The following is an 11217-nucleotide window of genomic DNA, read 5'->3' on the forward strand; positions in this document are numbered from 1 at the left end:
TACTTGTAAGTGTTGATGAAACAGCTTTGTGACTTTTGATATTCTAGTTTCAAGCATGTATTTACTCAGTATAGGTCATAAAATCTCAGTAACAAGCTGTAATATCTTATTGAGATAATTAAGGAACAAAACACTTAAAACAAGTGAAACAGTCGAACATAAAAGACGCTGACTAAGAAGAAATATATAAACATATATCCCCTTAATCTAAGATATTTAATCTTACTTAGATTTCAGTTTTTGCAGTGTGGATACTGTAGAAATATTATGTAATTCATATAGTGGTGGAATGTAACTCAGTAACCAACTTTTACTTACTGTCCTTCAGTACAATTTTACATAAAGTTGTAATAATTTAGTTTTCAGACACAATCCTCTGTTAATTGTGGCTTCATTTTCATTGTGATATGTTATGAACAGATTAATTAATAAAGTTTGAGAAGATATACACTTTATCTGTCACAATAAATCACATTGTCACAATCACTTCATGGAAAGAGGTTAAAAAAAACATACATTAAAATACATATGATGTACTCATATTATATGATGCAGTAGTATACTACTAATACACTCAGGAGTATATAAAATACTTTAAATTTGCATCACATTAATGAACTGCAACATTAAAATGCACTTACACAAATTCATCAATCTTTATTTCAGACACACAGAAGGGTCCATATTAACCCTTTGGAGTCTCTAAAAGCTCCAAAGCATGACTTCTTCATCACATCCAGACGTAAAAACAAAGCAGAAAAGACACAAAATGACTAAAAAAAAGACACAAAAAGACAGAAAATGACAAAAACAGACACAAAAAGACAGAAAATGACCAAAAAAGACACAAAATGGCAAAAAAAGAAGACACAAAAATACAACATGGCATTTAAACATTTTTAAGTGGTTTATACAGGCAGGATGAAAATGATTCAAAAATGGACAAAATAGCCCCAGACTCCATAGAGTTAAAGTTTACTCCATAGAGTAAAAAAACATACACATTGTAATTCATCAATGATTAGAATATGGAAAAAAAATCCATACAGTATAAGTCAAATCATTTTTGACTTATACTGTATGGATATACATTTGGCTGATAATATTCCTCTTCTTTTTTCTTCAGTAACAGTATGAATGTTGCTTATGGAGTATTTTTAGACTGTGGGGTCCTTTTATGAAAAGTATCTGAGTACTTCTTCCACCACTGGGTGCCTCTGTCAGACCTGTGATTTTTGAACTCTATACTGGGTCTCAGCTTTAAAGATAAGAAATTCCATTTAAAGATAAAACAAAAAAAGATAATAAATCTAACCAAAGTCCAGTGAAACATTACAGCAATCATTTATTCTGGGTGTAATCATTTTACCCATTATCTGAAACAGGGCCTATATATGTTGAAGCAAAACTAATTTCAGTTCCGTGGCTTCTTCAGAGCTGGAGGAATTGATGGATGGAAGAAGTCATGAATAAATGGAGAGATATCTGATAGTTGTTAAGGCGTATCCATCTGTCCGCCTCCAGCATCCGAAATGTCAAGGATGAATATGAATTTATTTTGTATTTCATCTGTCTGTTTACTAAATTACCCACGTCCTGTGTCCTTGGTTGTGCTGGTGATAAATCCTCGCCCTCAGACTCGTAATTCAATAAGAGTGGAGATGTTTTTTAAATCACAAGGATGTTGAAAGGCTGTTTTTTTTTTTTTTTTTGCTTTTATCGCAACATTTGTAACAATCTCCTGTCAGTCAAATTTAATTGACACACTATAAAATAATACATGTTTTACTATTAAAACAGAATCCAACACATCCACGGATGAAAACGAGTAACATCACATCACTCAAGGTCTAATTCTATTCCATTCTTATATAACATCAGCCTTTTATTTGCAGCAATGTCTAAAATAACTGCTTAAAATCACCTCAGTGGACTTTTCAGTGTATCTGGGATGGGTGAGTATGCTGATGTGAGAGAGGAGATGTTATAATAATATAATAATCTTTATTTTTAGAGCACATGTTACAAAGTTATTTACAAAGACAAGTTAAAAACAGATTCTGTGTAGTTAAAAGACAGCTCAAGGGAAGTTAAAATTCAGGTAAAATCAGGAAAGACTCTCCGATAATAGTATGTTTTAAGAGGAGACTTAAAACATATCACTGACTCTGGGATATTAAAAATACAGACTGGTGTGTAGGGTGTTAAGAGGTCAGAGGTGTAGCAGGGAATGAGGCCATGAAGGGACTTAAAAGTAATCAGTAAAATCTTAAAATCAGTTCTGAAACATACTGGGAGCCAGTGTAAGGACGCTAAAACAGGAGTGATGTGATCATGTTTCTGTTATGAGATATTTAAGACACTTACAGGAGTGCTGCAGCAGCTCATTGACAAAAGAAGGTGAGAATAAAATAGCTCATAAATTTAGAGTTTAATTCAAGAGCTGATATCTAGTCATTTTCCATGGTTTTCTTGATAATAACCAAAATCATTATCAAGAAAACCATGGAAAATGTCTAGAGTTCAGCTCTTAAATCAAACTCTTATGAGCTATTTTTGTTTTATTTTGTATTAAAATGAACAAGAAATTGAAGAAATAAAGCGTTCTAATAATTTTTTCCATGACTGTATATTCATAGGTTTTAGGCTTTATTTTGTGTTCAGATTAGTTTGAGGATGTTTGGGGCCAGCAGCAGCGGAAAGAAACTGTGCATATTTACGTAATGCAGTTTTGAGGTACTTAACTTAATAATTGAGTCATGCAACTTCTACTCCACTGCAATTCTGGGGAAAATGTTATATTGTAACAAATAAAAAAAACAGTTGTTCTCCACCCTTTGGCGTACAGGAAAGAAAACAGTGTTAACTTAGGGTCGCTTGCCATATTTCAGATATTTTTTATTTGTTCACGTTTCCACCAAAGAGACATTTCCTCTTAAACCCTTCAGATGGTTTCATTTAAGTGACCCTTCTTGTGCAAACCATAGACCAGGGGTGTCAAACTCAAATACACAATGGGCCAAAATTTAAAACTTGAATAAAATCGTGGGCCAACATTGAACAAATAAACCTTTTAATATATACCAAACATGTTTTGCTTTAACATTAAATATGGAACCAGCAACGCTTATAAACATACAATATATAACTAAATAGTGCAGACATGCAAAATCAAATTTCAGATAAAAAACACATCAATGTCATTAATTTACAATAATAATATAATAATTTGGAATTTGGCCCGCGGGCCAGAGATTGACACCCCTGCCATAGACTGTATAAAATGGTGCAAACAAACAAATGCACCTTTAGGTGTACCGGGCATTAAAATGAACGTGGTCTAATATTTTTAAATCCTCCTGATTTATGAAACAAAAGAAACAAAAACTGGTCATGCTCAGTGAAACACTACACTGCAAAAAAGCCAACTTGTATTTTTCTTTTTGCCTAAAACAGTGATTAAATTGGTAAAACTTGGAAATATAAATGATTGACATTTAGGGCAATAATGTAAGTTAGCACAACAAAGGAAGCCAGTTGTTTGCTCAAAAACAAATTTGTGAGTTATTGTTACTTATATATTTAAGTTGAGGTTCAAAACAAGAGGCAATAGTTCTGCTAACTCTTATTTCTTTGATGTGAAATGCAGGAAAGCGGTGAAATTCATTAGCGAAAGCTAGGCTAACTGATGCTAGCGGCGCTGCTTGTTACAGCTACAAGAATAGCCATTAGCGTATCAATGCTAACTCAAAATTGCGGTCGCAACATTAGCTGACATTTCATAGCGGCGTTACAATCATGCCAATTCAGCACATTGCAGAAGTAAGGATTAAAAGTTATTACAATGTAAAATTATAATTGTAAAATCTTAATTCAGAGTTGAGCAGACTCAAAAACAAAACTTAAAATATTTAGTTTAATTGTCCAACTTAAAATTTTATCGAAGTTTGTTGCCTTGAAATTTTGAGTTCACCCGACTTTTCTTTTTTTTGCAGTGTAGTCAGATTGATCATCAGTGTCCACACATTGTCACTGCTGCTGTGCAGCAGAGAGCAGGAGGCACTGAGAGGTTAGCAGGTCATGTCTGCACTCAGAGCCAAGGTGCTCTGTATGACACCAATAAATCCATGTCACCAGGCAACAAATACACGATTTATCAGATATCTGTAGTTCTTTTGGCTAATGTGATTATTAAGAGTCAGAAGATATCACAGAAGATATCAACAAATAGGGGTTATACAATACAGCTCTTATCTCATCAGCTGTACATACAGTATACATTTGTAATATCCTAATACCAGGAAGAAAGAGGGGCATAAAAAGTAAACAATAACAAGACTTTATCCCTTTGATGCACACCAGATAAACACCTTCTAATGCACAACATGGGTCACAATGACCTGCATTCATTTCTCATGTTATTTAATGCTGCTGTGTGTTTTAATTTTTTTTATTACAACAGATCATTAAATCCATTTTTCCTTTCATACTTTCTGAAGAAAAATAGTTTTTTATTATTACATCAAGTTTACACACATGGGTCAAAAATGACCAACATTAATTTCCCATGTTATTTCATGCTGGCTGTGTGTTTGGATATCTTTTTTTTTTTTTTTATTACAACAGATCATTATATCCCTTTTTCCTTTCAAACTTTATGAAGAAAAATAGTTTTTGTATTATTACATCAAGTTTACACACATGCGTCAAAAATGACCTTGTGCATGAGAAGTGTAGTGATACAAAAAGGGTTTTTATCATAGATTGTATAGGTTTTTATGCAAAAAGTAAGAAATGAAAACAAAAAAATAGGACGTATGATGATCAAAAACAAGTTAATTGAGGAAAACCTGCAATGCTGATTGATGAAATTAATTTATTGCAAAGATACAGAATATAAAAACTTAGTTGGGTCACTTTAGACCCATGTTGTGCATCATAGGATTAAGAATGACATAAAGTCCATATTGGTGTCAGTCCAATTTTTTCATAATGTCAGCTTTTCCTTTCCTTAAATGAATATCCATATGACTAACACATACAGATCAGGGAGGTCATCAAAACCAAAATATGATCTAGTTCAGTAGTTCTCAACCTTTTTGAGTCCTGACCCCCAATTTAACATGCATGTTATCCGCGACCCCCACTCACTGAACAGAATCTCACACGCACAGTTCAGATCACCCAAAAAAGAAACAAAATAACCAAAAAAAGTAAACACAATGACCAAAAAAGACACAAAATGACCAGAAAAGACACAAAATGACCAAAAAAATACACAAATTGACCAAAAAAAGACACAAAATGACAGAAAAAGACACAAATTGACCACAAAATTACAAAAAAAAGACACAAAATGACTAAAAAGACACAAAATGACTAAAAAACCCCACAAAATGACTAAAACCCCCCACAAAATGACCAAAAAAGACACAAATTGACCCCAAAAAAAGACACAAAATGACAAAAAAAGACACAAAATGACTAAAAACAACCCACAAAATGACCAAAAAAAAACCATTAAGTGACCAAAAAGACTAAAACACATTAACATGTGAACACTTTAACACAGTGGAGACAGAACTGACAAAATGATTTGGCAACCCCCAGAAATCATCTCGCGACCCCAATTGGGGTCCCGACCCCAAGGTTGAGAACAGCTGATCTAGATTATGAATGAGTTGACTGGTAAGCTATGAGAGGGAAGGAACAAGGAGAAATAAAGGACCAAAGAAAATACCTAAATAAACAACACAAACACACACAGATAATACCCAGAATTTTCTTTAATTCTGTATTATCCGTATTCACATAAATCCATTTGGACCAGTACTTCTAAGACTACATCTACATATTATACATTTCCAAAATAAAAGAGTAGCAGGCAGTCACAGGAGTCTGAATTTGATATATTTAATGTATATTAGGTCTGATAAACTAATCAGAAAATACAACTTATATTTTATTTTTCCTAAAAGCAATGCGCCACTTTGATGTCATATAAATGTCACAACTTATCTGAGGAATGTCACATCATCCATGCAGGCAAACACACTTATTGTTGTTTATTTTAGACAACAGTGCAACAAAGAAACATAAAAGACTGAGAGGGTGAACAGAGGTTTTGCTAAATTGCTCAGGAGGCAGATTATTCCTCTCGGGACAGTTTCTCCACACGGTGGCATGAGAGATCTGTCCTGTAGGGACAATGATGGGCCTTTATCTCAACCATAAAATAGTGGCTCTGCTGGCCATCAGAGGCAACTGTACTTACTGTATAACACGTGTAGAAACAAAGCAGGGATTGTCAGAGACAGACAATAAAGCCATAATGTTTTTATAATCATGCAAATCTGATGTTGACATATTAACTCTGAGAGATCTGCTACAATCTCTGCACACATTACTGTATTTACACTCTAAGAAAAGATTCAGGAGGTTAGTTCGTATGACTTAAAAACATGAGCTTTTTCAGCATATTAAATGCAATTTGTTACATGTCCATTGTTTTATTAAGTTGATAACTTATTTCAAAAAGTTGATCCAAATTAAAAATGAAGAAAGATGTCTTAACTCAGAAATATATTGATTTTGGATAAGCATTTCTGCCTTCACTTAACAAGGAAAGTATTAAGTTGATGAAACTTAATATTGTATTACAATATGTCTGACTTAAGTGAAATAAGCTACTTATACTCAATAAAATTGAGGTAACAATTTGCATGGACTTTGCTGAGTAGAAAGAAAGTAAAATAAAGGAGTTATATCAACTTAAATAGAGTCATTTGACCACTTATTAACACTAAAACGTTGATATAAAAATTGAGTTGGTTCAACATAATGAAGCTTGTTGAGGACAAAACAAATCATGTTGGTTGTACTAGACTAACTGAGTTAGTCGAACTATAAAAGTCTCATTGGAAATACTCAATAGTTGGAATTAGTTAAAAAGATAAATGCAAATTGTTTCAACATTTTTTTTAAGTTGAGACAGTGTCATTTTTTAGAGTGTAGGAAGCTAGTGGGCTCTGTTTTAGAGGGTTTCTGAGGAGTTTTCAGAACAGAAGTATATTTATTTATTTATTATATATTCATTATATATTCAATGAAAAACTCCCACAGAGTTGATTTTAACACTTTTTCAGGGTTTGTATAGCTCCACACTGTCTTGACTCTACAGAGTTAGATTAACATTTTCAAAATAGTCAATTATTTAACACTGTGTCAAGAGTTCCTTTTTAACTAACTAAACTGGGTTAAATTAACACTACATAGTTTGAAAAATAATACCTTTATAATACAACAATAATTAAAAATGACAGTATAATTCATTCCAAGAAAAATACATTTTCAAAAACATGTATTTTAAGGATCTCTGTAGAGATGCTCTTTACATCTCTACAGAGTTAATTTGCTTGGGCTTGACTAACACTGTTAAATAACTCCAACACTGAACACCATTTGAATCACAATGTGTTAAAATGACACTTTGAGAGTGGAAATCAACTCTGACATGTTTAACACTGAAATTTCAACACTCCAATTTTTGCTGTGTAAATGTTGAGAGTTTTTGGAACCATATCTGGGCTGTATCTTGATTGAATCTTCCTGTTAACCTTCTAAAGAAGAATAAAAAAGCAACCCAAAACCATAAACCTACCCTGATATCAGTTTGATATGGAATACGCCTTTATTGACTCTAGGTTAAAGAGTAACTTTGCCAACTCACAACATTTTCATTGTAATATGTCAAAAGCTACCAACTAAAAACTAAATTACATCCTGGAGCTCTGTTTTCCTCATTATCTTGATCAGCTGTTCTCAACCTTGGGGTCGGGACACCAATTGGGGTCGCGAGATGATTTCTGGGGGTCGCCAAATCATTTTGGAAGTCAGCTCTGTCTCCACTGTGTTAAAGTGTTCATGTGTTAATGTGTTTTAGTCTTTTTGGTCACTTAATGTCTTTCTTTTTTGGTCATTTTGTGTTTTTTTTTTGTCATTTTGTGTCTTTTTTTTAATCATTTTGTGGTCAATTTGTGTATTTTTTGGTCATTTTGTGTCTTTTTTCGATCATTTTGTGGTCAATTTGTGTCTTTTTTTGGTCATTTTGTGTCTTTTTTGATCATTTTGTGGTCATTTTGTGTCTTTTTTGGTCATTTTGTGTCTTTTTTTGGTCATTTTGTGTCTTTTTTGAACATTTTGTGGTCAATTTGTGTCTTTTTTGGTCGTTTTGTTTCCTTTTTTTGGTGATCTGAACTGTGCGTGTGAGAATGTGTTCAGTGAGCGGGGGTCCCGGACAATATGCATGTTAAATTGGGGGTCGCGACTCAAAAAAGTTGAGGACTACTGATCTTGATAATACTTTCATGAATATGATGCTGACTTCAGAAACTGGGCTACTTTTTCATAACAGAAAGGTTTATTTTATAGTTCTTACATTTCAGACTCGTAAAATTCAGCTTTTGGTTTTGGCTAATACCTGACAAATTAAACTTCTGCCTTTAAAAGCTGGATGCAAAACTTTCTGGACCAAGTGTTTGCACTCCAAAATCTGTCTGAGCTGAGTTTGTTCTCTGAGGAGCCTTAACAGACAGGAGCAATAAACATATTTTAGTTGCATAAATCCAGAAAGACATTATTATGAGCTGTACCTGTAGACAAAACTTATTCCTTTACCTCTGATTTACATTTTCTTAACCCTTTGGAGTCCATCTATTTATTGAAAATACACGTTTTATTTACAGTAATAACTTTATTTATATATGATATGTAGACAAGCTGAGAAAGCCAGCTGAAAGTTCAATCATAGGAGCTTTCACAGTGTGCCATTTATGTTTCTAGACCATTTTTATAATGTGAATTTTCTTTCTACAATGAAAACTATTACTGTTTTTAATTTACATGCAAATAGACTGTTTTGTAGTTTTATTATTTGTTATTTTTTCTGCTGTTTTTGCGTGTATAAATAGTTTAAAAAGGTACATTTCCAAAGACGGTTCCTGGCAGCTTTATTGTTAATTAAAATAAAATGAAAAAATCTGACTGATAGCCAAGTTTGTGTGGAGAAAAAGGAGCCATGCATGTGATGTAAGGACAGACTGAACGATGCTAAACAGAGACAGAAATTAATGCACAGGAAGTTGACAAATTTGAACCAAAATCTCCTGGACTTCAGAGGTTTAATCCTTGCGATACCCTGCTATTGACTTGTGTCATTCGAAATGTGTATGTTTGTAATTTTGCATTGCTTTTTAAAACTATTATCACTGAATGAGGAAAATGAACCAGGAAATCATATTACTCCCCAACAGCTGCGTAAGTTATTCATCTAAATCTTCCTGCCATCATCATCCAGCTGTTAGTGCTCTATACCTGAGGGGGCTGTGAGAGTCAGTTACCTGCTAAAGTTTTATTATTTCAGCCATGAGCCAAACATTAAAGCCATGATTCACTCTGGCTGTGATGAAAATAGCATAAATCCCAATCCCAAATTCATACTGTGCATGGTATTGCACTGTAAAAAGTATTGTCAAGGATCAACAGTGACACAATCATTTTCAAATGATAATAAACTTATATAATAACCTCGGACAGTCCAATTATGTGAACCTAGAAATTGCAACTTAAAATGGAATTTGAGTTGTTTTTTTACTTGCAGGTTTGCCAGCAGTGGAAAGTAACTAAGTACATTTACTCAAGTACTGTACTTAAGTACAATTTTGAGGTACTTGTACTTTAATTGAGTATTTCCATTTTATGTAACTTTATACTTCTACTCCACTACATTTGGCTGACAGCTTCAGTTACTTTAAAGGTTGAGATTTAACATAAAAAACATGATAAAAATACATTTTTTAATTAAACCTCATAACAGTATATTAAGTAGTAAAAATGAGCCCTTCCTTGAGAAAATAAAACGCTGCTTTCATTAATGCATCAATATAAATAATCCAATAGCATATTTGTAATATATAAAACAATCTGAGTGGGTCAATTCTGTATAACAACTACTTTTACTTTTGCTACTTTAAGTACATTTTAATGCTGATACATTTGTACTTTTACTTCAGTAAGTTTTGAACGTAGGACTTTTATTTGTAGTGGAGTCACTTCACAGTGTGGTATTAGTACTTTTACTGAAGTAAAGGATCTGAATACTTTTCCACCACTGCTTTTAACCCATAGCAAGATATTGAAAACAAATAACAATTGTTTGTAAACTATATTTTCTGCAACAAACATACACAAGTAACAACTTTTTAATCTGATCCAGTTTGTAATGTATGCATGATGACAAATTGACTACAACTTAATCAATCAACCAACCAACCAACCAACCAACCAACAAATCAATCAATCAATCAATCAATCAATCAATCAATCAATCAATCAATCAATCAATCAATCAATCAATCAATCAATCAATCAATCAATCAGACTTTATTTGTAAAGCACTTTTCATACAAGAGAGATGCAACACAAAGTGCTTTACAAAAATAATAAAATAAAATAGGAAAGTAGTAATAATAATAATAATAATAATAATAATAATAATAATAACAAAACCTAGAAACAAGCAAAATACACAAACAAAGCAAAAATAGTAATAGTTTTCATTGTAGAAAGAAAATTCACATTTTAAAAATGGTCTAGAAACATAAATGTCACACTGTGAAAGCTCCTATGATGAACTTTCAACTGGCTTTCTCAGCTTGTCTACAAATCATATATAAATAAAGTTATTACTGTAAATAAAACAGTTTCCTTTCCTTTCATGATGTTGCAGAAATATTTTTCGCCAAATCATTAAAAAATTGCAATGTGGATTAACATAAAGAGTAGCAGTGTAAACAGTAGTGCAAACGTTTGTCGCTAACGTTGTTTCTGTCGTAACAAACAAATACTCATATCATTTTCTATGCCAGCTATTCTCAACCTTGGGGTCCCGACCCAAATTGGGGTCGCAAGATGATTTCTGGGGGTCGCCAAATCATTTTGGAAGTCAGCTCTGTCTCCACTGTGTTAAAGTGTTCATGTGTTAATGTGTTTTAGTCTTTTTCGTCATTTCATGTTTTTTTTGCCCATTTTGTGTTTTTCTTAAAATATAATTTTGTGGTCATTTTGTGTCTTTTTTGGTCAATGTGTGTCTTTTTTGGTGATTTTGTGTCCTTTTTGGTGATTTTGTGTCTTTTCTGGTCATTTTGTGTCTTTTTTTTA

Source organism: Centropristis striata, chromosome 16, assembly GCF_030273125.1.
Source record: "Centropristis striata isolate RG_2023a ecotype Rhode Island chromosome 16, C.striata_1.0, whole genome shotgun sequence".
Classification (NCBI taxonomy): Eukaryota; Metazoa; Chordata; class Actinopteri; order Perciformes; family Serranidae; genus Centropristis; species Centropristis striata.